We start from the raw sequence: 23,582 nt of genomic DNA, 5'->3' as shown, positions 1-23,582 counted from the left end.
ATTATCCGAAACGGGTACTTAGTTTTCTTATATATTTTAAACTTGACATTTAACTAAGTAAAATACATTTATCATGTACTAATAGTTCATTCTGGCTTTACCCAGGTGCAGTTCAACTTAGACGACAAACAGCATCATAAGTATGTTAGTTTTGTAAATATAGTATTAACATAATATATAGCCTATGTCACCATAGAACAATATATCTCTCAAACATTGAAAGAATTTCATAAAACGACGCAGTTTCCGGAGTTTACTTTCCTCATAACAAAATCTGCTCACTCTATAATGTCTGTATAGATAATAGTAAGGTAACATTGACTTTTCTCTATCACAATCACAATTTCTTTCAGAATACAACAATAAATCAAATAAATACAGTTATTTTTATTATTATATGCGAGAACGTTTTACTAGATCTCACCTGTAGTTAGCAGACGACGTGCTCTGTGATATTTGTCGTAACCTCAAATAATGTCCATTGAAACTAGCCATTACATACTCCAGATTATACTAGATGGGGAAACATATATATCGAGAGATTATTTCACTTCTTTCTAAGTCTTTCGAGTATAAAACAAAGAAACTACTTTGTGCTAATAAATTGCAAGTGAACTTCTCTCACGGCAGTTGTTAAAATTACAAGTATTTATTATAAGTAATTCATCAAATCAAAAATCAAATATAGGCAGCACGCAAGTGACTCCATATTTCAGGCGTCCATAGTCTATGGTAACCGTTTACTATCAGATGGGCCGCAAGTTTGATTGCCGACGTAGTACTATAAAAAATTTACTTCTTGACATGATGATCAATAGAGTACAATATATTTAGCTGATATAATCTCACAAGTAATTAATAGTATAATAAACTTATTATTGATTAAATGATATGAGCAGTGCAAAAATGATATAACTACAATCCTTCATTTTCAATATAATTTTAAAGCCACAAACGTTATTAATTTTCCATCTATCCATTTCCATCATTTCAAAATACTGTTTATAATTACGTCCAGTCCAGTTGCATTCGATTATGAAGAGTGAGTCTGATACCTATCATAATTTGTCGCGTGTAGTGAATAGACCTTGTGTAATATTACACATAATATATTCGCAATTTCCTCCAATTGACATGAAAGCTCTATAAATGGAACAAAGTACATTTTAATTAAAATTCACATACGCGTTTACAGCAAAAGCGTGTAATTTAGTGTACAAAATATTTCAAATTAATAAAGTACAACACTTACTGAATGCATTTCATTTAGTTTTAACCGACTTTAAAAATTAAGAGCTTCTAATTTCGACTATTTTTTTGTGTGATTACCTCAGACCTCTTCTATAAAAGAATTATAAAAATCAGTTCGGGTTTTCATGATTCTTTTTTTATTTCAAAAATGATACTTCTTTTGCGATTTCATATATTGATCAAGATTTGAACTCAGTTTTTTAGTTATCCTTTATAATACCTACATCCTAATAGAGTCAATTATTTTGTGGTCTAAACAACAACGTTATTATTGGTTAAACATTTCTAAAAAGCTGCAAGTAAGCTTGTAAGGACTGAAAATATAGTGCTAAATTGAGATAATTTTATTAACAACAAACAGCTCATAATGCAAACTAGACAAGTAGCTACGTTAGCGCTCTACAAAGAATTTATATAGTATTAAGATATGGTATTAGACCAATTTATATGGTTACTTTGATTAAAATAAACTTTAATTTACTTTATTTATCAACTCTGTAGGATATTTAAAAATAAAAGATGCTATGATCTCTGCTATTGTAATTTGACGATTTTTTTACATATGAAATTTTGTCAGTATAGAGAGCTGATATTCTGATTTAGGATGTAGTTTTAGTGAAATTTTGTGAAAAGCTGAAAGTATGATTATTTGAAAATACAATTCTTTTAATTGCATTTTTATTGGCGAACAGCATAATTCCTTATAATCATTTTATAAGATATAATTTTAATATTTTTTTATTTATTATTATTTTCGTTAAGCAAGAAGTATTCAAATTACTAGTGGTTTAAATCTAAAAATAGCTACCGGCCTGCGACATATACACATATACATTCATATTAATACCTACTACGAGACAACTAATTAAATTAATGAATATCAACAAATTCGTACAACATAACACAAACTCTTTAGCAAGCAATTGTTGTTAGTAGCTTATGATGTTATGTTTAAATTTATAATTTAGCACGAGTGAGATGAAAGCTGCAATGCTACCTGATAATAAAATGATAAGAGAATACAATGAAGAACAGTGACTCATCATCTCAGTCATTTACGTTAACAAAATACAAAATGAAGGTTTGTTTATTGCTTTGATTCTGAAAGAAAAGGCGATGGATTGATATGGTTTTGACGATGAAAGTGAATAAAATTTAAACTACATAAAGAAAGATGGGTATTTCTGTCATACTCAAAGTTCGCGAAAAGCATTATAGCAAGAAAATTTTGAACACTTCGCATCTGTAATATCGATATTAGTTGTCTACATTGCAACGGCCGTATAATTAATTGCGATGTATGTTTATGGTAAACTGGCTGAATCCCTTTATCTTACCCACCCTTACTCGTGTAAAAAGTTTATGTGTTAATGTGAGAGATCAGATAGACCATCTGTGTACGAAATTTTAGCGTTAAAGTGTAACAAATAATCATTCATCTTCCCATACACGCAAAATATTTAGAAACCCACATTCTGTAATTGTTTCACGAGTTCAAAATAACGTTATTGTTTATTTACACTAATATATATATATTCTATTTATATGAAAATATTCAACTAGGACTCTCATTGCAATAAAAATTATAAACTCTATTGGAAACTTATATTTTACAGACTTTGTTGTACACTCTGGGAAATGTAACGTAGGAAGTAAGTCTACTCAACATAAAATTCTCAGCCAATCTTTTCTTTGTTATCTTTCAATAATAGCTTGCAGACAAAAGTGAACGGCTTTAAATCTTATAGTCGCGTATGAAATTAGGAACGTAATTTTCATTTATCTTTTATGGTCTCTAAAACCCCCAAATTATCCCGTTTGTTTATCGTTCCTTCTGTACCACGTGCAAGGGAACTACTTACACATAGGGCAGACATTACTTACAATATATTCAGTCATTATTGTTATCATCTGCATAATTCGCCGTTTCGTTTTACATAATGAGTTCAGACCTATGAATAAGAATATGAGGAGTCATTCGCAGTACGTTCCCTCGCTGCATTGAACAAATCCACTTCATATAGTTTTGTTTTCATATAGCTATGTATTTATATTAAATAAATTAAGTACATAAGTAAGTATAATATAATTTACTTTACTGTGATAAATATTATGTCTAATATAAATATGATGTTTATTATAATTACAATGAAACGGTGTTTGGGCCGTGCTAAATTTTATTGTGCAGAATATTTTTTATTCATGAGAACAAAATCCGGACCCACTATGACAATTATGATTACATAAAAGATTCAAAGCATTAACCAAACATAATACACAGTGTTCACTAGAAAAATGTATATGGGCGTTTAATTCTTAATTAAGAATGATTTTTCATATACTAACCCGCAATTAATTTTAAACGAGTAATTCTTGAAATAGATCCCAAAATATTAAGTGAAGATGAGATAATAGTGAATTAATCCTCTTCAACTTACGATTGTCACTGCATATCTGCACCAGCACAAGAAAATTCAATCCCATTAGTGTCAAAATGAAGCACTTGACGAAACAATAGATTCGCGGTAATTCGCCCCGTGGCCGCCCCACGTGCGGTCCGGGCGGGTTCCAATCATCCAACTGCGCCATATAGATGCGCAGTTGCCCTTATTTAGCACAGGTACCCTCATAATAATACTACATAACCGACCCCTAAACAAAGGACTACCAATCAATTAGGGTCAGATATTCTAGCCGACGATCGTCGACGATTACGAAGGTTGAGACTAAAACCTACATTGCTGAAAAGAAATCGTCCATTAACTATTACTTTCCAAACACTCCAAAACTACGTTCATGGCTCGACACTGGCATATGACGCGGCAAAAGAAGAAAAACGCGCAATATGCGCCAGAGAGAGACAGGAATACATAAATTAACTAAGTGTTAGAGCGAGAAGAGCTCAAACATTTTGTAAGCTGATAACCAGAGGCAGCGAACAGAGCGAGGGGAACCATATTCTCGCGCGACTCTGCATGAATGTAATGAATTAAGATTCAATGGTATAGGCAAGACTTTGTGCGTGCGTGTGAATCGTTTTCAATAAAAAGCTTCGTGCTTAGGAAGTACTTACCTAACATGTATTTTATTTCATTGTATACCCAAATGGTGGTGAATGCATAGTTAATTATCTAATTTAATTAGAATCTAATTAGAATTTGTAATTAGACTATAATTACCATAGGTGCTTTTCACGAACTTTGTATGGATCGGCTATTCATTTCAATGGGAGGTTACACAATGAAGCAAGGAGGAAAACATTTCTTAAGATCACAATAATTCAAGGTCTCCCTTGAACAGAATTGAATAATATAAGGTAAATAAGAAACTGGAAAGCTAGACGTTTCGTAAGCATTCAAAAGGCACGTTATCCCTATCGATTCAAGGATACATCCTTACACTCAAATACATGCGCTGCAGTATAGAGGCGCTTTCGTTTTGAAACAAAGCAGTCGCGAAACGCGCCCATCGAATGCGTGGCGCGATTGTACAGGATACACACACGCAAACGAATGCAAAAATTAACAAGTGATTTTTACCTATACATCCATGGAAATGCAATCCATCATTGGATCCTCTAGTATCCCACGTCCGAGACACGCACACAATGCCAGCGCGCACACTAGCGCACCGGACCTCCTCACGCGAAGGGAAAATCTTCACACACGACACAGATAAACATGTCAACTGCTAGACATCGTTACCGCAAAGTTCTTTCACGTTTATCACCACAAATCACTATAATACACAAATGATAACACAAACAGCATAAATGAACACAGAAACACGTAATTATTTCGCAATATCACCCGCGTCCAAGTCACGAACACGACGATTTCGACAAAAATACGCGTAGGTATTGTAGTGTCGATTCGGCGACTGTTCTCCCCGCCCTGTTCCAGAGACGAATGGTGCCGCCATATTGAATCTCACTTAATGGCGCACAGTGGCGCATCTAGCGGCGATCGTCGGAACCAGAGAGTCTTCAGAGTCGAATCATTTAAACTACAGTTAATATTTCCTGAAAAATGATTGGTAAAACCCATGTTTAAATTAATATATTATCAGGCTTTTGTATATCATAAACTAATAATTTCTACCTATAAAGTATCACTTAAAGTAGTTCATTTATAAATAGAGTTTAGATAGAATAACCTTAAACAAGCACGTTTCGTGTTAGGATCATGTTAAAGTTAAACAATCTACCGCTAGATAGCGTTGATAAACACGTTTAGACAGTACAAAATAATATAGTATACAATGGGATTAAAATTAATCGATCTAGTGTTCTTTTTCTGTTGAAATTGAAATAATATTTTTCTTTAAGTATAATTTTTTACCCTATTGTGTATTATTTGTAAAACTGTAAGAGAGAATTGTTATTTAGTGAGAACTAATGGCTCCATTGCAATGTAAGCAATGAATACCAGAGCGATCTCTATGTAAACAGTCGGTGGTACAGTCCTATTTTGTAAATGATTGTGTTAAATTGCTATGTGAATTTTGTTATGGTGGGTTAACTGACCTGTTTTGATCTCTATCAATACATCTATCTATAAAGCAGTACTACTATTCAAACCTCATAGACTAAAAACGTTAGAGAGTATCTTAAATATATTCTTTAGGTTCTATTAGTATTCTACAGTGTATTGTATTACAAATTATTTTTAACTTAAAAACCTTTGTATTGCCGTTGTATCGAGTTAGGTTTTTAGAGAGTCGTCTCTATTTCAGCTGTCAAGTACAGCTTACTTGCTTTGGAAGATTTGTTTCAGCTGAAGGGTGACTGAGTGAAATTATAAAGTATGGAGGCATAATATGTTAGCCCTTCGTAACGGCGAAACTTCGAGTACGTCTGCCACTCACCAAACGGTGAAACGCTGGCACGTTAGCTACATTAGTTACATCTCTATTAGTCTATTAATATTATAGCTTAAAATTTATTAGTATTGTACTATGTCATGGCTCACTTATATAAATATACAGGGTATTCTACCCTAATGGTTACATGACTTGCCATTGAGTTTTAATTTCTATTTTTATTTTCTAGTGTATTAATATTATTTATTCACCTCTCTAATAAAACCCTTCATCCTATAGACGCAGTAAAGGTAGTGAAATAATTATTCTGTTATTACATGGACATATCTAAATATAATATGTATGTACAATAAATAATAATCAATGAAAATACTATTTATAAAATGTACTACAAATGTTTATCATTTGCAAATATTACGTTTCGTATGTCCATTAAATACACTTTATAATTTATCTTTACCCTCCGGTTCTAACGAAAATGTATTTATCATAACTTGTAGTATTTGCCGTACATATGCATATATATGTAGATAATATCTACTACTACAGAGACTATAAACTCTACATATTTATAATAGAATTAGTATGTAAAATTTGATCTTGAATTTAAAAAAAAATATATTTCATAATATATATATATATATAGATGTATATAATTTTATAATCTATATATATATTGTAAAATTTTCCAAATTACCAACATCGGCTTTTCAATTCCTTTTCAAAAGATACTATGAATAGTATTAATAATAATAATTTTTATTTTTCAACAAACATTTATATTTTACATTGTTCTCTGGTACCTAAACTAAGTAAAAACCTGTATGTAGTGCAATTTAGGTTAAACTTTCCTCCTCTTACAATTTTTGAAATTACAATTTAGATAGAGTTTTCAAAATGTTGACATAAATATCAACTTGTCAACACAAATGAGTAATACGTTTACGAATCCTTCATATTCTGCTATATCTACTTTGAAACTCGATATCAATTCATGCAATCATACAGTTCATTGCATTCATGAAATATTGAATCGATCTGATACATGTTATTTACTATGTACACAATATGAGTTGTGCTTGATCTACATGTTATGAATAAGAACATGTGTTCTGTATTTTACGAAATTTAGAGTACATATTAGTAAGCTTTGGTTTTTTTTTCAATTCACTTTTATCAATATATATTAAAATAGTAAATGTAATAGTAAACATGTATGTCTATTTACGTGACTGCAATTATTATTAATAATAATAATACTCGGTTTCAGCTCGTAAGCGTAGTACACATATCATTTAAAGCCGAGGAAACTAAACAAAAAATAATAATATATAAAATTGGACAATTTATAGCCATTGATAAGCAGAGCTTGTGTTATGGGTAGTTAACTGGTCGAAATAATGAAACATATATTTTGTATGTACATAGCATATATATATATATATAAAGTTTGATGTGGAGACAACCTAAAACTCGAAGATTAATATAGGTGAGGACTAACTTTATTACTCGACTTTGCTCACATTCATTACGACAAATAAATGTTTACTGATTAGAATCCAAACTACGTACCTTTAAAAATTGGGTAAATATAGTTGTTAAATTAAAATAAAATTAATTTTAATCGAATTCGCGTAGCTGTTAAACGAATATGAATAACAAATATTTAAATATTAATGCAATATTTACACTTATAATAGTAAAATGCAATCATCAATGCTATCCCACGATAAAAATTTTACGTCGCCAATATTTTTTTAAAAACATGCCTGTTCTATCTTTTAACTTCTAGCTCTACATTGCGCGTAGCAGTAATAAAATCAATATGCTACTAGTATACGAAACTCATATATCACCACCTCGTCTACTGTACTGTCCAATAGATTGGATATAGAAATGAGGCCTATAAATTCAGTGTACTCGCATAGTAGACAGAATTTATAGGCTTCAATCTCTATCCAGTACCTACCGCAAAAACATTCTTGAACTATACGCTACCATTTAATCTCTAAAACCGAAAATTATACAATAAATTGTAATTGTACAAAACCTATTATTGCGTAAGTTGTTAAAGAAAAAAGATACATATGTATATGTAACAAAAAATAATTTCGTCATTAAATTGTAATGTATTAAATTGTATTAAATTAGTATATATCGATGTCCTAAAATTCTTTAATGATAGCACTTATTCAAATTTAATGCACGATATTGATATAAAAGGATAGGGTTACCAAAACAGCATTACAACTTTCACTATTTTGCCAATTTCAGTTCATTTATTACCCACCAATCTGTCCGCAAAAGCCATTACTGGCAATGAGCCAATACTAATATAGAGGTGACACAGTATATTTTAGACATTAGGTTATACGAGGCCAAATAACTGTGCAGACCTAATGAGGGTATGGAAGATGAGGCAGATTGCTGGATTTCACTTCTACTGGAAGTTGTTTATATTACATTACATTAAATGTTACAAGAAATGTGGTACATATGAGACATTGGAAGGAGTAATGACATATTAATCTCAGCATGAGGTAAGGTAACTTACAACGAATTTTATTGACAAGACGACGTGATGCCCATTGCTCTGTTTATAACGACAACGACGATCACTGATCACTGTTACTAATAAAATGATAATCCATTTTGTCAACTCAATCCACATACTACTTCTAACAACATTTTTCTAGTTATTTTTATAATACTTTCGTATAAAAGTTGTGAAAAAAAATATATAATAAAAATTACTGGAACTAGCTTTTTAAACATTTATCAATAACAGCCACCTACTGATAAGCATTTTATGATGACTTTTATTTTATATTTTATCTCTCAGAAAAGTGAAAGAAATCACTCTTGCGACAACCAATAAGACTACATTCATACTAATTCATACCCCATACTATTATTACAAATGCGAAAGTGTCTATTTTTCTGTTTCTATTTGTCATCATTTCACAACTAAACGGATGACGAGACCGTAATGAGATTTAACATGTATATTGTTTTACATAGGCTACATTTTATCTTAAAAAATAATCTGTGGAGTGTGAAATATGAATGAAAGTTTGTACAGAGGAGTTCGCTGGTAACACCTACTAATAATACTGTAAAATAACAGTGACATTGTAAATCAGGCTCGTGTCCGTCACGCTGCAACGGAGGTGATATCAAAAATTTCTCTTTACACTAATGGGTTCTGTGTCTCAGTCTATATACGCCTACATAACTATATATACTAATGATGAAAGAGCATATTTGTCACGTTTCTAATTTCCAGTCAAAAAATAACGAGCGATTGTCCACTTTCACGTAGACAATTAGTTGTATTTTTTGTAGATGATAATTGAGTAGTTAATCCTCTGTTATAGTTTTATGTATATAACTGGATAGGGTAACTGAAAACTGAAGGCCCTCCTTATGTTATAGGTGACCGCCGACTATATATATTATCAGGTGGAAGGAGACTGTTAGTAATGTGAAATGATAACTCCATTAGTAGCAATGTATCATGTCAAGTAGACCTCTAAGTGGTACCTGGAAATAACCATGTTAAATTTCTGGTGAATTTGCCCCGTGGGCCAAGTAACCTGACCTCATGCACATCTAATCATTCTCCGATGGTGCCCCGCCAGTGTAAACCGTTAGCGAAGGCGTGTGCATCATACCATTATCATTCATAGAAAATATATATAATACATTAACACCGCAAACGCTTGTCACGTGATATTAAAATATCACGTGTCGAGCACGATATCACACAAGCTTTGCCATTGCGGAGACCTAAGACGTTACCTAAATTTTTTTGTTTCATCTCATCTAATAAGTTTGTTGCATGAGTGAAATACCTGACAACTGGACTATAGTATCTAAAGTTCGCTACTTGACTGTAGTAGTTGTGACTGAGGTATACGTCAAAGGATTTTACAAAGTTTATCTCAGTCGGTGGTATACCGAAGTATAGACGATGATTATCGTGGAGCACCAGTTTTACAAGGACCTTACGTTGCGTCACCTCATGCACATGTCAATGACACAACCAGTAACTGGTTATACTATACTTACGCAATAATGTATAAACAAAATAAAATACTATACCATGGAAGAAAAAATACACTACTATAGGTATATTATACTATACATTCTATGTATATTATGTGTGTATTTACAGTAAAAAAATTATTTAAGTATATCTAATCCTCTTTATAGTTATTTAATACATACCCATAACACAAGCTTTGCTTAGCATGGGACTAGATGGCACTATATTAATTGTCCTGAGTTATTATTATTACTACAAAAAATAAAACAATATAGTAAGTTTAACAATATATGTTATATGATAGTAAGGGTTGGTAGATGATTCTCTTACTTTAGACACAAATTTTGTCGAAAATCCAATACTTATATTTTTGGGCGGATAACCCACAATCTGGTATTTCTGCAATACCTAAATAAATAAATTAACTCAATCTTAAACATATAATTTTTTTTTTGTCTCTTGGCACAAATTTGCATTGAAGAATTTTAGAAATTAAGTTATATCTTCAGAAGTGATAATAGTAAAATTGATAATGTATAAATAATTACAAAACAATAGAAAAAAACAAAACCATGACTCTCAGCGGAAGAAAACAATTAAGGTTAGAAATGGATAATAAAAAAACAAAACACACCGTTACTTTTACCAACAAACAAACTATTCCACCTATAGGCCGATTAGACATGCGCGGTCAACTGATTCGACTCAGTTTCGCATTACGGAAACATAAATTGCGATGTTATAGACAATATATGAATAACATTGACACAACAGCTAAAAACAAATTACGTAGCATATTTATTTGAAGAAAGGTAAAACTAAGTTTCTAGGTTATTTCTTTTTGTTAAGTGATTACTTCTCAACTACATCACATGTTAAGTAAATTCAACTGAGAAGATTTCACCTAATAAAAAAAATGTTATTATAACAATGTTGTAGTATTCCAGTTTCAGTAACACGTCCTGTACTATTTTGCCATATTTAAAATGTTTCATTAATAGAACAAAAACCATGTAACACATAGTAATGTTTAATTTTAGTCACTTTTATCTATATTATTATTTCTATCTCGCTCTTTCCCCATAAAATATTTAATATGTAGGTTACTCGTTTTGCAATTGAAAATTACAATAAGAATATCTCCTGTGCACGCATAAAATGTATTACAGTTCTGGTAATAACTGAACTAATGTTCACAAATGTGTTACAGTACATAAAACTCATTGCCTCAACTTCTGTGGTGGTTGGGAGGCAATAAAACGGTCTAAGTATACAGTTTATAGTTGTGCAACCTGCCTCCTTATGGATACAAATTAGTAACGCTTCACTTCGGTGCCATATAGCTCTGTTATGAAATATGAATAATAATGTAATGTAATGTATCTGTCTGTAAGGAATTATTAGACGTGCCAATGATGCCCACGTTTTACAATCGCATCACACGATAATGAGTTCAAAATATCTGCAATATTTAATTGTAATACGACATTTATGATGATTTCCTCAAAGATTATATAATAGCATGAGGTTCTTTAAAATACAATAAAGTAATAATTGATTGAAATTATATATAATACTCCTGTCCTATTCAATAATATAGGTATATATGTAGTACTAGCTGTACCCGCGACTTCGTCCGCGTAAAATAGTGACCTTGAGCAAATAATAAAAAATATATATTAATAATCTAACCCAATAAAAAAGTTTCATCGTTCTAGCTTCAAAAATGAAATTTCCATACATAATTCCATACAATTCAATCAACAGCCAAAAACTAAGTTTCAAACTACTATCTTTAAAATGAAGATACTTCCATACATACCATACATACATTACATCTCCCCTTTCAACCCCTTATAACCCTTTTTCTTGTTTTTTTTTAATGCTACTTATATTAGTGTCATCATGTACCAATGATAAGATGTCGCTATACTGTAACCATTTATGGCTGCGTCCTGTGGCGGTAGGTACTGATATTTTCTCAACAGCCTAAAAAATGGGTTTCAAGTTTCTAGCTTTAAAAAATGACAATACATGCATATAACATTTTAACTCCCCTTTTGACCCTTACAACCCATTTTCGTTAATTATATTTAATCAATACGCAAAAAAATAAGATTGAAGCTTAAACTTTTAAAAACAATTCTGCTCTTTCAGTCTCTTATAACCCTTTTTTATTAAAAAGTAACCTATGTCCTATCTCAAGATCTAGACTTTAAATTTTATTTAAATCAATTCAGAAGTTTTGGCTTTTAAGACAGACAGACAGAGTCACTTTCACTTTCATAATATTAGTAAGGTATTTATTAAATAAACTGACCCAAAAAAGCGTAAGAAAAAAACTATATCGTTCTAGCTTCAAATATGACGAATTTCCATAAAAACTTTTATCTGCTATTTTATTTTACCCCTTGAATGGTGACAATGTGATATTTACAAATTTAAATGTCATATTTATTTATATGTAATAAACAGTTTAAACATTTCTTTAAATGCTTTTGAAAATTGGTAGTCCAGTTGGCCAATAACATAATAAAATTTTGTTAAATCAAAATAATAGATATGATATTCTAAATTGCAAACTATTCTACTTGCGCGAACCATATCTCTGACTCTACTGGCCAGAATGGAGAAACGCGTATTCCGAACCTGAATAGCTCGGATGGAACGGTAGATGTTGTTTCTTCCAAGGAAATGTTGTTCATATGTATTGACAACATTTTATGTTGTTTTATTCTTCAAAAATATTAATAATATGTTCTTACGCTCTTGTCCAAGAGCAGGGTCATCAGTTATAAACTATACTGAAGGATTATATTTATGTATTTATAAAATAAATTTGCAGAGCAAACGTTTATTCATTTAAATTCATAAGGAGACAACGGATTGACAATAATCAGTTGCGCGCGCTGCTTATACAAATGACATATATGTTTATTTATGACATATGAGCGTTAATAAGTCGCATATCTAGTACAATACTGGTGTAATTCAGAAATTAACAATTTTTGAAAATAGACTTAATAACACAATTATAAAGTAGACTTTCCAAAATATCTAATTTTTTAGTTAAGCCTTTATTATAATAAGTGTGTATTCAACCGCATAAAGATAACCTTGCATTACCATTTTCAACCCCTTACAACCCTTTTTTCGCATTAAAAAGTAGCGTGTCCTTCCTCGGCGTCTAGACTATATGGGTACCAAATTTCATTTAAATCTGTTCAGTAGTTTTGGCGTGAAAGCGAGACAGACAGACAGACAGACAGACAGAGTTACTTTCGCATTTATAATATTAGTAAGGATTAGTGGATTTTGTTATACGTATAACCTTTGTTTCCCTGCAATGGCTGTTGAACAGACCTAAAAATATTAATATACCGTGTATTGAACTGTACTGGTATGTCTAAAAGTAAATATATTATTTGAGTTTAAAATATGTGAAACAGACACGCAGACGACTTTGTGTGTAGTGTGCCTCTGGTTGTTTATATTGTCTAAATTTCAACAATTGTGTTTTTTCAAGAAGATATGTTATCTCATAGATATATTGATATATATCTATCTATGTATCCAAAAGGTCGTGAAATCAAATAATATTAATAATTCAGGATAATTCACATAGTGGCAGGTAGTCCAAAACCACAGATAACATAATATTACATACCAAAACTAAGCAGAGCTTCTGTTAAGGATACTAGACAACTGATATACATATATAAATATTTTTTATAAATGCTCATAATTATATTATACATAGAAAATACCTTGTCGATACAAATACTCATAGTCATTAATACGAAAATTGGAAGTAACGCAGTATGCTATTGAAAAATATTAAATATTCCATTCACAAGAACAATCTGCCTCTGCAATCTGCCTCCTGACTACCTTATCAGAAATACTATTTATTTAATAATAATAGAGACTACGGCCCACTATACTATAATACTACGGATAATTTTGGTTTAGGCATTAAATTTATTTACAACTAGACCGTTTACGTGTCCGAAAACCTCATAAAGTGTCGTTTATTGTTCGAATAAGACGTGAATGATGTCGCTAGCAAGAAGCAAATAACTATATAGGTATACCTTCTTCCATTAAGTCCTATTAACGATGTAAATGTGAAAGTTTTTGTAGAAGTTTGGATGTTTGTTGCCTACTTAATTACGCAATCCACGACCGAATGGATTTGGTTGTAATTTAGCACACAGATAAACCATTTCCTGTTTCAATGCATAGGGTATAATGTCTTGCATTCATTTACAATAATTAAAGTTCATAATTCTAACACAGTATATGTTTGTATGATATAGTTAATTTTATAAGGGCACGAAAATTATTTAACTGGCAGATAACCAAAATACTCGTAGAACCATACCGTCATAGAAATTGCAGTCTGAGTTGAAAAGTTCTTTTTTACCATACCTATACTACTGTTCAACTAATAGTAGTTATTGTTATTAACTATAATCTATTCAAGTAGGATTTGTCTATACAAATCCTACTTGAATAGATTATAGTATAATATATATTAATAATTATGTTATATCGAAAATATTTAATATATTAGTATGACTCCGTTTAGTGTTCTGTTTGTTTAATGACAAAAACTCTGTACTGAAAATTTGGAGTGGAAAGTTGTGGCTGTTGTCCGAGCGGACGTGCGCCCGCGCAGCATGTCGTCGTAAAATGTATAAGTGATAAGGGACAGTGCATTTAAAATGAGTTGGTATAAGCAGCTGTATGGACTATTATTACTAATATCCATAAAACATCTACGGTATGTAAAATATTTGACTTCTCTTTCTGATTCTATGTACATATATAACTGATAAAGGATATTACCTATTTTTTTTATATTATATTAGCAGAATATGTATAATATATTACTCTGCTATATTTTTAAAATAAATAAATAGAATCGTGTACTAAATTTCATTTAATTTTAGTGATTTATGAAAACAAATTGAATTCAATCCACTATACGAAAATAGCAGCGAAATGGAAACATGGTGAGTATTCTACCCACTATGACGACGCGACGTCGACGCGTCGTGTTTGTTTTGTACTTTTCAGACTAATTCTATATCATCATCCGCAGTCTCCTGTAACTTAACCCAATCTCGGCATCGTGAGTCATGCTTCATTTGCCGCATTATCGCCAAGCAATTTGCATGCTATTTGCAGTAGCTATCGATGTAACGGGAGTGAAGATTGGAATAACGTTGTCGACACGGATATCATATAGTACGGAATATAAATACGAGGGAATTGATATGATTAGAGATATCGGTAGTTTAAACGGGTAACGGTAAATAAAAAATATCGGTTGATACGACTTTAAAATTTACGCATTAGTGAGACTAAATTTATACTGTTTAATTATTTTTAATATTTTTTTAGGCAATAAACAACAATACACATCAAATGTATATCATAATATATGTTATATGTACGCACACACAGTACATTAAGTACGAATCACTGTTAATACTAAAATATTCACGGGAATATTTTATAATAAATCTAAGAAGATTTTTCTACATATTACATTATACCCACTCACTCACTTACCAGTATACATTTAAAGTTCCTTAGTATTACCAGGAAACTAATTCTTCATAAGCCAAAATGTAATGTTACTTTATTAAATATCAAATTTAAATCATGGCAATATTCATCATATTCGTAAGCTAATTATCAATAAATATTCGAAAAAAACATTCGCTTGTCAATCTAGTTACAATTAATTACACTATAAATCAATCTTGAGACCCTGACGTGTTTCAATGTTAGTGAATTGTGGCTTTCATTGAGCAAGTTACTTTATAAATACATTTTATTTACATGTTTGTTGACTTAAGTGTGTCATTTTAATTTAAAACATGCATATGAAGCAATAGCACCGTTATTTAATTTATGTAAAAGATATATAAAGTTTACATATTACTTATGCCTTAATTTTAAATTCAAGTTAAAATCCAAGTTATTATAAGAATATATTAATTCTGAATCAAAAAAATAGAACTGTAACCCTTTAATGTAATTCTAAAGATAAATAAGCTAACTCATTATTACATACTATAAAACAAAGTCGCTGTCGCGTCTATCCGTCCCTAAGTATAGTATGCTTAAATGTTTAAAACTACGCAACGGATTTTGAAGCAGGTTTTTTTAATAGATAGAGTGGATTCAAGAGGAAGATATATATGTATAATACATGTATACCCGTGCGCCGCCGGGGCGTATAGCTAGTATCCTAGCTACTCGCCTACTACTAGCTACTCGTAGTATCCTATAAACAGCACTATGGATATCACGTTATCAGGTGATGCATGCGATACCGCTCATGAGCTGCCATTCCATTCCGGAAGACGTTACGCAGACGATTTTTTACAGTCTATCTGGGTAAAAATAAATTAAATTTGCAGTTTTAATATTAGTTTAAATTGTTCATTATCTGCTCAGAAACAATACCTCTAATGAAAAAATGATTAAAATATATTAAAAGAATTACCTTACACAGTTACAGTTTTCCATGTCATTATTATTATTTAAAACCAATGTTTTAAATAATAATTATACGTCTATATGTGAAGGTAAATGTAGACGTATAGTGATTATTTAAAACACTATACGTCTACGTTTTTTTAAATAATAATTATGACACAACAGTTGGTTACTAAAGAGGTAAAAAATATGCTATTAATATGATAAGTACTCTACAATATTTCTCAATAAACGCAATACAAATCGCCAGTAGTAGTAGTAATAGTACTGTAGGAATGCAATATAGGCAGTTTGTGTGTAGGTTTAATAAAATATGTAACTTCGATATATAGTCTACTAAAACTTGTTAGTAGGGTTGCGAATATCTAAGTTACTAAGACTACTAGTTCTTTAGTTAATTTTAAACTTTCGTGTTTAATATACATTATTTAAATTATTAACCGGGTCTTAACACGAATAATTTTATGGCAAATAAAGGTATTTACCTATATTTATTCGTGTTAAGACCCGGTTAATAATTTAAATACTAGTTCTTTATTCGGTACATTATCAAAAGAATTTTTACATTGTGAAGGTAAAAATATTTAACAATATCTCAAGATGTATTATTATTAAATTAAGTCAAGACGTTGGCTTATGTTTTTAATCAATATCATAAATTATATAAACAAAGTAGAATTCAATATTGTAATCTTAAAATAATAGTTCATTTCATATGTGTGTTTGTATTTGTGTTCTCAATTTGCATGTCATATCATAAACGATCAAATATGTGGTATATGAAATAACTATTTAACGACTTGTGTGTACCAGATATGTTGTAAATAAATGACTATAATTATGATGATATCTAGGTCATGAATCCATTATCAAATAATTTTAAATCTATTCGCCAATTTATAGATAAATTTGATACAGGTATAGCAAAAATATTGAATGACCACCACCTTATATTATTAATATTCACAGCATCTCTACATTCTAACAGGTTACATGAATTAAACCGTGCTGGTTAGACAGATTAAACCAGTAACTTTATATAATAGTTTTGAAGTTAGAAAATGGTTTACAAACTGAAGAAAATGTATTTTCATATATTTAAATTAACTATTATTATTTATTATTAATTAACATAGATACACTATTGGGTGGGTACAAGTAGTTTTGTTTTAACCGAGTGGTTATTTTGACCACTGCGTATTAATGTCGAAATAAGAAATAACGAGTGAATTGCTCAAATTATAGCATAACATAAGCGTAGGTGCTGTTTCTTTAATAAATCATAACGTTGGTATTTGTTAAGTATATAGAGTCGCTTTCAAATAAAATTATCTACATACATACTTTTTACTTAGTGATATTGGGTTTTGCATTACTCTGATAATATGTACATAATGTAAGAGAAGAACTTTATTATAATATGCATAATTAAATTCAAACCTTATTCCAGACATGTTATTACACTACAAAATTCAAATATAGCATACAGGTAACATACATAATATACACCCTTAATATAAAATAATATGCTTGATTTTGTTTAGCAAGTTTACTCTACACCTCACCTGATGAAAAGTCACGCCTTGAACTCACTGTTATTTGAAGAGATAGTATTTATATTAACGGGAACAAGGACGTACATATATATACGTGGTTACACTAAATGATTTTTGTACATAATATTCCTAAGGTATACACATTTTTTAAATTGTTATTACGCTGCGCTAGATACACCTTTTATCAGGATGTGACCAAGAATGATTCCGCATACTTCCATAGGTACATTACCAGATGTACCGTAACGGAAAATATGTAGCCTTATAGTGTAGTCCTTATTTAGAAAGTAGTCTTTGATGTTACGTCGAGAAAAATAAAATCTGTCAAGTGGGAACGGAAAACAGTCTTATGGATTCCGTTGATGTTAGATTATTATTAGATTTTAAAGAAGGTGGTTGTTAACTCAATATAAGTATAGGTGTGATATTTTAATTAAAATATATGTGAAACTGATTTCAAGGTATACTCTATTAAATACAATAAGGTTAATAAAAAAGGAATTTGAAGAGACTCATTATCTATCTAATAAACTATCCGGATACCGACCATAACTAATAACGGGAATGTTGGTATAAATTTGATTTCTGTAGTCTTAACCGTAACTATCATTATTGAAAGGAATGAAATGTTTAATATTCGATATAACATTCCGGATTTTTATTGAATATCAGCTACCTAACTCTAATACTTTAAACAATCAAAGTGTATAGTTATGCTTGAAAATGACTTGCCAAATAGTACCGTATGCGGCCTCTTTAATTATCCAAGTCAATAAATTCAAAACCAAAGATAACCCTTATTCATGCCTCTCTTTTGACAGTACATAGGTACCAGTTTGCTGCACGTAAAGAAAAATAGCCAAGCCGAAGTGGTAGTACAGCATTCCTCGCAAGGCAGTTGGCGTACATTGCTTCGTCGGCGTTCAGAAAATCAGAGAATCTTGAATTGAATCAGTTCGAAAGTAGACTCGCGGTTGTTCGGACGCCAAACGCCGTGAATGTAAACTATACATACATTTCGGATTACTAAATTAAATTCGAAAATTTTAATTGCTTTCTTTCCAAACAGTGGAATTTTATTAGTGGCCAGTGTTGTGTTTTGAAATTGGAAATTGTTACGTTTTGTGCATGCAACTTTGAATTGGATACCGTAATAAATACTTGATTTGATCAATTCTACTGGATTGTTTATTGTGTAAGTATACCTATATGTACTCTTTAATTAAGCTCATTAATCATGAAAATCCGGATTTTATGCAATTATCTACATCCTCGTATGCTTTTATATTTCCGTTACATGGAGGTATCATCCTGTAATCAAAGTACTTCTACAGATTTCTATTTTGATTTATACGATACTAATGATATGATTCATTTCGTGTTTTATATAAGTAATACGTTATCTATAATTTTGTATATAATTCTTTATTATATGTACACAAAGTTTTTGTTTTGCATTGATATAAAAATTATATTAGGTTACCTGTTATCAATTATATAATAACTTCTTAATTAGTACCTAAATAGAAAATAATATTCCCTCCTGCGTTAACGGGCTACGCATACCACTGTGGTGTTGGGAGGCAAGATGATTTTGATTCGAAATAAGCATATTTAACCCATATAGGAGAACTTATCAGCAATTAATTATAACATTTTGCATGGGAACCACATGGAGATGGACGTCATAGATTAATTTGCAAGCAATGGATGATTATTCCCCGTTACTAATAATAAAATGTGTTATCCCAATCCGTGACACAGATCTGCATCACTAACAAGGTATTTTTCCATTTATCTTAGTAATACCACGACATTTTTTTTAATTGCATATAATATACATCGTTAATAATATGATGCATTACGATCCAAATAAAAAGTCATATATGTGTACTAAACTCCAATCAATAAACTAGTAAAATTCCTACACGCAAACATCTTCATAGACTTTTTCATTCATAATATTACGAGTTGAATAATAATTTAGTAACGATCATATATAACTGTATGCGGTGTCACATGCTCCTACTACATTAAATTGATGTCAATATGTCAATTTCAGGCTTTCAGCGATCCATCACACGCTCATAATGCGTATAGTAGAGATTGCCTGATTGAACCACACGCAAACCGATGCCTAGCTAATTATCACATGACATTTTTTCTTATAGATTGATATCAATATATTTTGTAATATTATGTACAAATATGTTATTTTATTAACGGTACAATACCTATGTCAGACCAACGTGAGTTTTATTGCATGTGAATTATAGTAGTACTAATGTAGCGTAACTAATGAAATTATTACTAAACAAAACTTATAAAATTGTATACTACAATTGCAATAACTGTTTATGGCGGAATCTACTGGAATCCATCGTGAGTATTTTCTGGATTTCTTATACCGAGTATACTTAGGTACATTAAAATACACAAGTACCTATCTCAAATCATAAATTTTCGTCTCTGTTGCTTGCTATATATATTTTTTTATATAGTTGTCATTATATAAGTATGATAAATTCACAATTATTTCAATATGTTATCTAATAACATATTTGTAAATTATAAATTATATATATTATCAAACCTATGTTTTATATGAGTCCAAGCCTCTATAGAAATATTGTATTTATTTTTTAATGTGAGTACAGATCTTGTAGAATTATCTTTACAATGAATACCGGCGTTATACATACATAGAAATGAATACAAAATACAGATGTATTAGTATATTATATACTACATATAACAATTCTGCAGTTTTCTTTGTAACATCGGTATATCGTAACTTGATCAGCTAAACAGCTTGCAAATACCTGTTCGGGATATAAAAGAAAATTCGCCGTATTTACATACGATATCGTCGAATATCCATTACATTGAAGACAACAATAATGCATTAATAGCATTTTCTTTTGTCATGACTTATTTTATGCCTTAATCAAGAATGTATATAAATTATGTCGTGTGATGTGTATTGCTTATAAACATATAAGCAATATTTACTAATAATTCTCACGATAAAAATTTTGTTACAAAATCTTTTAATACATTTGTTTTACTGAGAAAGATTTGTAATAAAGTTTTCTTTTATTTTAATTGTGAATACGTGACCTGACCTAGTTATTAATAATCCCTACTTGAAGCTCAAAAGGTTATAAGTTCTAATCTGGGCTTTGTTTGTCAATTTATCTATACAACTCATATACTGATAACTCCTGGCACGTGAGTACAAAAATACCCACCGGTGATTATGTCAAATATTACGTTTACCACAACATCAATAACTGACAATGGCTCTGACTATCCCAACTGCAACCAATCGTGAAGGTTCATGTATATTTAGTTTTCTACACGTCCATAGTGTAAACAGCGCGTAATGTATTTTCACTCGCATACCATGCGATTTGCATTGGAATCGAATTTGTAACGGCAACGATTTCTCGCAGCGACCGGCCTACATGTTGGTTGGTAAAATATATTCTAATGATGTTTCTTGCGTGTTTATATGTAGTATGCAATATATGCAATCATACCTTTATATCAAACATTGAATATTACTTTGTTAGTATAATGAGAATGAATTATAATTAGTCAATTTTAAATTGAGTTTCTTTTTTAGTGAACCTAAAAGATAATTGATTTACAAATTTATTTACATACAATGATTAAAATCATTTGTTATAAATACATACTAATAATAAATATATATATTACATTTAATGTAAAAAGTTAGGCCCATGTGAAAGTTTTCTCAACATTACTTACAAGTAGGTACTTAACTTATACAATATGTATTAATAATTTCACCTTTTTATGTAACTAGTCACAAGAACACGTTACATTACAGATCACACCCTGTTATGATAAAATTGGTTGTGACTGGAGCGGGAACACAACTACTATTTCATTAAAAATCAAAGATTAGTAAAAAATGTGTATATTTCCCAAAAGGGCTTACTGCGAAGAAAGTTTATAAAAGGAATGATAGACAAACTGCCAGCAACAGTGGTGTCAAAAAGTCATTGGTCTCCGGCTGCTGGATAACATGCAGCATGAATTTAAAATATTTAGGTTTAATTTTTTTAGTAGATATATTTTATTACCATAGGTTTATCTACAATCACTCACTTATTATTTTCTAATTAGAGCAATAATTACTATTTCGCTCTAATCACTGCTTGTTTCCTTTTTTCCATTTTTATTTACACCATTGAACTTATAAATCCAGAGCGGCCAGAGTCTCGTGTTGCTATTTGGTGAGTGCAGACTAACCTTGTATGTATTTTCTTTCTATTACTACTACCGTTGTCTGCACTAAGCCCAAAATATATACTCAACCCCACATAAGTTAAATAAGCTCTTTTTATAGGGGATGATCGTTTATATTGACTACATTGATCAAAGGTCAACTATAATGTGTATTCTACAGGATTTGCAGCACCGTTACAAGCGCTAGGACGTGATATTAGTACCTACTTACCTATAATTATTACTGTACCCAGTTTGGTACAATTATAATATTTTAAATAAGTATATAATTCAACCCAAGGCTACGCCTGCGGTGATCACTTAAATATAACTTGGAATGTAATTGACTATGATGGACAACGTAATTTTTATTCATAATAATACTTAACTATCTGCAGATTGTACAGGAAATTTCTATATTCACATAGACAAAAGTAATTATATTTTTCTACAGATATACTCAGAAATGATGGCTAAACGTAAGATGGTAAATCTAAACATATTAAATTAAGTTTCTGATTATATAGGAATACAAATATTTTAATAACACCTGTAGTAAAAATACATAACGAAAATTTAATTACTTACATTTAATTTCCAAACCGATCAAAAAATAGAATTCAATAAAATCTTCTTTTTATAAAACTACGATGGTTTCGAAATGATTATCACGTGGAGGTTCTATATAATACATTGATGGCGATGGGAACACTAAAAGCTATTACCACAGATAAGATAATTTTATATAGTAACAATCATCATGTTCCCTCATGTATATTAGCGGTCACACAGTCAAATAAGAATAAAATTTATACAAAAATGGATTGAAGCGCTGGATAGTACTACCTCACTATACACATACGATTTTCAAGCGCGATTTACCGATTTCATGGTACACCAGTGTCGAACACGTTCCGCTACTATTAACAGTGCAGTCTTAACGCAACAGAGAACATAAAAAAAATCTTGTGATTGCATAAAAATAATGTGAATTAACAATAATAACTATAATTACGTAAAAAACGTGTTAAGTGAAAAAGAAGTAATAAAATATTTACAGTCATTGCAGACATTTTTTTAAACCACCTGACAAAAAATTATCATTTCTTGCTTTTTCTTTATAAGGTTCAGTG

General features: G+C 30.5%; 2 protein-coding genes across 2 annotated transcripts in view; one reads left to right on the top strand and one right to left on the bottom strand.

The window, feature by feature from the left end:
* LOC131840973 (uncharacterized) overlaps positions 1-5,115 on the bottom strand; it is a 198,967-nt gene extending 193,852 nt beyond the window's left edge. The window contains exon 1 of the mRNA XM_059189193.1: positions 4,791-5,115. The gene's annotated coding sequence lies outside the window, so the exon portion shown is untranslated. The remainder of the gene's footprint in view (positions 1-4,790) is intronic.
* A 14,023-nt stretch (positions 5,116-19,138) lies between these two features.
* LOC131840911 (uncharacterized) overlaps positions 19,139-23,582 on the top strand; it is a 45,702-nt gene continuing 41,258 nt past the window's right edge. Inside the window, exon 1 of the mRNA XM_059189125.1 lies at positions 19,139-19,387. The gene's annotated coding sequence lies outside the window, so the exon portion shown is untranslated. The remainder of the gene's footprint in view (positions 19,388-23,582) is intronic.

This window comes from Achroia grisella, unplaced genomic scaffold (genome assembly GCF_030625045.1).
Source record: "Achroia grisella isolate CSIRO2021 unplaced genomic scaffold, CSIRO_AGI_Agris_v1 utg152, whole genome shotgun sequence".
In the NCBI taxonomy this organism is placed as follows: Eukaryota; Metazoa; Arthropoda; class Insecta; order Lepidoptera; family Pyralidae; genus Achroia; species Achroia grisella.
This window is presented reverse-complemented; position numbering and strand designations above follow the sequence as displayed.